The sequence below is a fragment of the Gekko japonicus genome, unplaced genomic scaffold (assembly GCF_001447785.1).
Source record: "Gekko japonicus isolate JY-2015 unplaced genomic scaffold, Gekko_japonicus_V1.1 scaffold105, whole genome shotgun sequence".
Taxonomy (NCBI): Eukaryota; Metazoa; Chordata; class Lepidosauria; order Squamata; family Gekkonidae; genus Gekko; species Gekko japonicus.
Genome location: NW_015167532.1, coordinates 1,483,765 through 1,490,546, shown reverse-complemented (window position 1 = coordinate 1,490,546; position 6,782 = coordinate 1,483,765).

Here is a 6,782-nt window from a genome sequence, read left to right as displayed (position 1 = left end):
GAGCCTCCATCTCCCTGCAGTTAGCAGGAAAAGAGGCTCACCCTCAAAAGCCCTATGGCTTGGGAGTTCTCCCCAAACTCCCGTGGGGGTGCCGATCCAGCGGCACCTCTCCCCCTTGCTGCTGTGCGGTATGCCTTCCCAGAGAGCTGGGAAAGGCGTCCGCCATTGTTGTGTCGTAGACCCCACCTCCCGCAACTATAATGTTCATGTAATTTCATGGAAGCTGCAAGGCTCACAAAAGGTACAGCTCTCACGAATCCCTCTGAAATGTCATTGCACTCTGCAAAATACTGTTGAGTTTCTTTTTTTTTACTGGTCTGATTATGGAGCAGCAGAAGAGACAAATACTCAGACCACAAATCACACAATGAGGAGCAACAAACAGCCCTTGCAGCTGCCTGCAAGGTCTTGTTACAACCCTGAAAATCTCAACCACCTCCTGTTCTTTTTGACTAGTACAGATATTCTTGAAACATGACATGTGCTTCTTACCATTGAGAAAGGCCATAAATACCCATAGATTTATTGTTTTCAAATTCTAATCTCCAAAATCAGACTGAGTTTATTAATAACCACCTTTCCTGCTTCAAATATTTACAATTACTATTCAATCCATTAAGACTATCTGTACTGGCTTCCGGTCTGGCTCCCGCGAAAGGCAGACGCATCCTCGGGTCGCTCCCGAGGGCGCCTTGCCCGCCCGCGGTGGAGGAGGGAATCCGCGCAAGCGGAGACCCGAACGAGCCCCTCAGATGAGAGGAGCTCGGATCCGGGGCGCTTTAGGGCGTTCCAGGGGGGAGTCTCTCTTTCGGTCGAGAGATCGGAGATTGAGACTCTCGCCATGCCCTGCCCCTTTGGACCTTGCTGCGTGAGCGACCCCGTTCTACGGGGTTTAGCGGAACCACCGGGCGTCACCGAGTGATGAAGCGGGAAAAAAAATGGAAAAGAAAAGACTGGCGTAACTGTGAGTTGTCAAAATACAGAGAAAATGAACTAAGAACGTTTTCCCCCCCCCCTTCAGCGGAAAATGAGGAGATTAATCCTCTATAAGCGAGAAAGAAAAAAAAGAAAAGAGGGGGGGAATGGACTGAGCGAATAGTGATGTTTTCCTTTGATGTACTTGAAAATAAGCAAGAGGTTTTGTTTCCCTGGAGCGCATTTTAAAAACTTTACTAAAAATAAAAAAACAAGATGTCGGAGCTGGGTAAAGACAAGCGGAGGAGAAGGGAGGGACTTCTGTCTGGGCGTTTGTGTCAACGTGAGTGCCGGCTGTTTAATATTTGGACTGTGTATGGCTATGAATCCAACGGGGATTGTGAAGGAAAAGAAAAGCTTGAATTGTGACAGCGAAAAGTGCCTCATGAGCGCTTATAAAAGTCAACAATTGAAGAGGAGAATCCAGCGAAGGGGATTGGGAGCGGATAAAAGCGAAATTGAAATTAATACCATTCTCAAAGCTGGAGATCTCCGGGCATGGCATGAAAGGAAGACAGCTTACAGCACAGGAACTGAAAGAGTTAACAGCGACCCGAAGGGGAGGGGAAAAAGCCGGAGGCAAGAGAAAAACAGAGGAAGCCCCTCCCGTCACTGAGAGTGGAAAAGTAACCAGCACGTAAAAGAAGCGGTTCTGAATGTGCCCTGAAGAGACTTTTTAACAGAAATTCAAAGGAACATTACTAACAAATTAACATAGAAAGTAACTGGAATGGAAAAAAGATGTTTGACAACACGCAGAAGAAGCCTTTGATGATTGGACATTACTAACAGTTTAATCTAACAGTTAATACATCACTCAGCTTTCTCTTCCTCCCACTATATACCCTCCTTATCTTTCTTTTTAAGCGAAACTCCTCCCCTTTTTAGGGGAGTCAATAAAATCTTTATACAAAAAAAGGAATGAGGAATAAGCAACGAGCATGGCATGTTATAGTACATTCAAACAACTGAGGCCCAATTGCGAGAGTTCCTGCGCACGCCATCGGGCTTGGGGGCAAACGCTTCTAGGCGGCATACACTATCTCCTTCCCACAGTTCTTCGTGAGATCACCCAAGCAACTATCCAGCAGCAACCACCTGTGGCCTTGAGAGATATGGACGTTCTAGCAGCTAAGCAATTAAGCGCATCAACAGGTCTACATACGAAAGCGAAAGCAGTCAAGCGCATAGAAGAAGAAGAAAAACAAAACATTGGCAGCTTGCTGACACACTGCCTGCCTCCACATCACGACCCTGGTCTTCCTTGGCTGGTCACCCTTCCAAATACTGTCCAGGGCTGACCCTGTTTAGCCTCCGAGATCTGATGTGATCAGGCTAGCCTGGGCTATCCAAGTCAGGGCAGAGTAAACATGTATAGATGATGTGAAGAGTTCACGGAGGAGAGCAAAGGGTATTTCTGTACTAAGATCTTGCTGTGCTTCTGAAGCATTCCTTTTCAAGAAAAAGCCGCAAGCAGACCTAAAATGAGGGTTCTGCACAGCCTTTGATCTATCACAGTGTTCTTCATCTAGCAATGTTCCATCCCCACAGGCAAAACCCTCCTTTGTACGTTTGCTGGTACAAACGTCCCACTTTCCCCGGCAGTCATTCAATTAAAAGCACAGAAAATGAAAAGAAAAGCTGCTTGGGATGAGGAGAAAAAATTAAAAGGGACCATAGACCTAGGAAACCTCAGCAGTGCTTGGTCAGTCCACATGGAAGAGGCTGGTCGCTGCAGTGGTGTTTTATAACCTCACAAACAAACCCTTCCCATAAATCAAATTCGAAAACAAGACTGGGAAATTGAGCACTAACTCGAAGGAAGACCCTGCAGAGGAAGGCCATGGCAAACCACCTCTGCTTCTCACTTGCCTTGGAAGCCCCTTGCTGGGGTCACCATTAGTCTTGGATGGGAGACAAACACAAAAACCCTACAGAGGAAGGCCATGGCCAACCACCTCTGCTTCTCACTTGCCTTGGAAGCCCCTTGCTGGGGTCACCATTAGTCTTGGATGGGAGACAAACACAAAAACCCTACAGAGGAAGGCCATGGCCAACCACCTCTGCTTCTCACTTGCCTTGGAAGCCCCTTGCTGGGGTCACCATTAGTCTTGGATGGGAGACAAACACAAAAACCCTACAGAGGAAGGCCATGGCCAACCACCTCTGCTTCTCACTTGCCTTGGAAGCCCCTTGTTATGGTCACCATAAGTCGGCTGTGATTTGACATCACTTGACACCCACACACAGCCAAGCAATATCTACTACATATTAAATGCCTTCTTTGAAGACACCCTTTCAAAGTCATATGGCTTCTTTCTCCTCCCCTCACCCAACTCTGGTACATGCCGAGCTGTATGAAAACACAAGCAATGGGCTCCCAAGAAGCAACATGCATTGTTTTTTATTCAGCCAGCCTGGATTCTTCATTGACTTAGGCCAAAGAAATTTTGCAAAACCACCACAACATTTTGCTTGCAATTTCCCAGCAACCTACAAAAGTCAACCTGTCCATTTTTTGTAGGAAATCTACAGTCCAATCTGGCAACATTTGTGAAGGCTGCAAACCAGGAGTTTGTGTGAGAGAGAGCAAGAGGGGTAGTTGGATTTGGCAGGAGTGCAGAGGGAAGAGGGATTAATCCTTTCTCTTGAGCTGTTTCTCTGATCAAAATTGAAGAAAAAGAGATTGGATATATACCCTGCCATTCACTACCTGAAGGAGTCTCAGAGCACCTTACAATCTCCTTCCCCTCCCTAAAACAGACACCTGGTGAGGTAGGTGGGGCTGAGAGAGCTCTCTCCAGAACTGCTCATGAGAGAACAGCTCTGAAACAACTTGTAACTGATCCAAGGTCACACTAGCAGCTGCATGTGGAGGTCTGGGGACTCAAAACCCGGTTCTCCCAGATAAGAATCCGTGCTCCTTATCACTACACCAAATTGCCCTTCCTGCAGATCTGCTGTTAGTCACAATGATAATGGGGTGGGAAAGACTGACATAATATGGATAAAGTGAACTCTGCCCTTGGTTGCTTCTGTAGCCTCTGGCAAATCTGCTTTCACCACCTTCCCTAAACAGTACCACGACTCTCATCCCTTAGCAGGGAGATGAAGCGAAGAGGGTTGCCCACTGTCTTGGAGCACAATGCCCTGTCCCTTTAATGGATGCTTAATATGCAAAGGCCCTGAACTGTGTAGCCTAGACTAGCCTGACTTTGTCAGATCTGGGAAGCTAAGAAGGGTCAGGCCTGGTTAGTGCTTGGATGGGAGACCACCAAGGAAGCCCAGGGTCGCTATCCAGAGGCAGGCAATGGCAAACCACCTCTGTTCGTCTCTTCCCTTGAAAAACACTACGGGGTCACCATAAGTTGGCTGTGACTTGACAGCCAAAAAATTATACGTGGAGATGGGCAGTTTAAGCTTTTCATGGCACGGATGTGAACAACGTCGTTTGCAGGCAGCTGCTCATCAAACTGATCTTAAAGGGACAGCTAGAGGGACCAGTTTGAATGCTGGCAACCATAGCTGAGGGCACTGGTGGAGTCATGATGGAGTGGGCACAGAGCTGTAATTCCTCTCTGGTAACTATCGAGAATTTCAATGGAGGAGGCTGGGTTTCTGGGTGGCAGTTTGGCAGTCCTAGGCCTAGTTGTCCTAACAGCAATGTGCTAACCAAGGAGGACAGTGCCCAAATGGGTATCATCGGAGCTGTCACTAGAAATGCCGTATCAAACTTGGAGTCCTGTAGTTCGGAAATGTACTGATTAAGCGGAGAGGCAGCGCTTGTGGCTTTTCTTTCCCCAGCTCTTTTATCTCTCCTGCTCCCACACCTGCTGAAGTAAGCTTGACTCCTGGATGAAACAAATGTGGGACCAGTTTGGTGCAGTGGTTAGGAGCATGGACTCTAATCTGGGAGATCCGGGTTTGATTCCCCACTCCTCCACATGCAGCTGCTGGTGTGACCTTGGGTCAGTTACAAGTTGTTTCAGAGCTGTTCTCTCATGAGCAGTTCTGGAGAGAGCTCTCTCAGCCCCACCTACCTCACAGGGTGTCTGTTGTGGGGAGGGGATGGGAAAGGAGATTGTAAGACACTCTGAGACTCCTTCAGGGAGTGAAGGATGGGGTATAAATCCACTCTCCTCTTCCTCCTCCTCCTCGTCTTCTTCCTCCTCCTCCTCTTCTTCTTCTTCTTCTTCCCTTCGTTCTTACCAAATGGACAATTCTGTCTGCTGAAGAGTTGGATGACCTTTTCCCTCCCAGGAACCAGACCAGGAAGTGTTTATTACTGAGCCAAGATGGAGGGAAAAGGATTACAGGAAGGAAGAAATATAGGTAACAAGAGAGGAATGAGGAGTGTAAGTTTTGCTGTTCTCTAGGCTGGTTGTCTGGGAATAAATCTAAGTCTCACCTCAAAAGACCTTCTCAAAGGAAGCAAAACTCAGTAATGTGGTTTAACTGCTATGGGGGGGAGGAAATAATGGCACATTTGCACCCATTTGAGGGTAGTGAAATGAGAACACGGCACTTCTGGTGAGCAGAACTCAGTCTGATGGGGGGGAATCCAAACTGTTGCCGTGACAACGCTTCACTCTAACATCAGTTATTTTTCTTTCTCTCTCTTTTTTTGAAAAAACAACAACAGCACTTTAGCAAGGGATTATCTGTAGAATTGTATGAAGGGAAACTGCCAGTGAAAGGTGTCAAGGTTGGAGACATGCCATTTATTATAATTCTTATATCCTGTTTTTCTTCTCAGGAGGGAACTCAAGACAGCTAAGAAAGACAGGAGGTACATTAAAGCACAGAGCCACCAGTTAAAACCATTATAGATAAGTAGATCTGTCCATGGACCACACAATCCAAAATCATTCAAACAGCTGCCACAGAATGAGTAATGTATGTATGTGCCTTCAAGTCGCTACTGACTCATGGCGACCCCAGCAAGGGGCTTTCAAGGCAAGTGAGAAGTAGGGTTGATTTGCCATGGCCTGCCTTGGCAGAGTCTTCCTTGTTGGTCTTCCATCCAAGTACCAACCAAGAATAGCAGAGAAGCAGAGGTGGTTTGCCAGGGCCTTCCTCTGCAGAGTCTTCCTTGGCGGTCCCCCATCCAAGTACCAACCCTGCTTGCTTAGCTAAACCATCATACCATTCCACATCCCATGGAATGAAGAGTCTCTCTCAAATACTCTCCTAAGGGAACTGAATTTCCTGAATGCTGCTGGAGGTGGCACCTGCCTTGCTCATTTCCTCAAGGAGACCATTGCAGAGGAAAAGAGCTGCTGCTAAACATATACCGGTTATTTCAGGTGAGATCAAGCTGATCGTTTTAGGGGGACTTTTGCAATCAGCATAGAAGGAGAGATGCTTCTACTCAAGGGCTTGGATGGTTGGGTCAAGTTATAAAATCTCGTGTGTGTGTGTGTGTGTGTGTATTTCAAACGTTTATTGCACTTCTTCTGGAGGAAATGGCTGTTTTGGAAGGTGGACTGCATGGCAGAGAGAGAGAGAGAGAGACGGGGGGGGGATCTGCTTCCCATAAGGATGTGTGAAAATATGCATACACAAAATAACATTGATTACCTAGACTTAATGAACACCAAATGGTAACCATTTTGTCAAAAATAGTGTTTATTTACAATCACAGAATGACTGATTTACTCTCTGTTTATTTATGGTTGGTTGCCAAGCACTTTCAACAGCATCAGGCTTGTGGGGGTGAGAGGGGGAATACAACTGTGCAGGGGTCATTTCGTGGAAAAAGAGGTGCAGGAGCTCATTAGCATAACTCATTAGCATAACTTATGTGC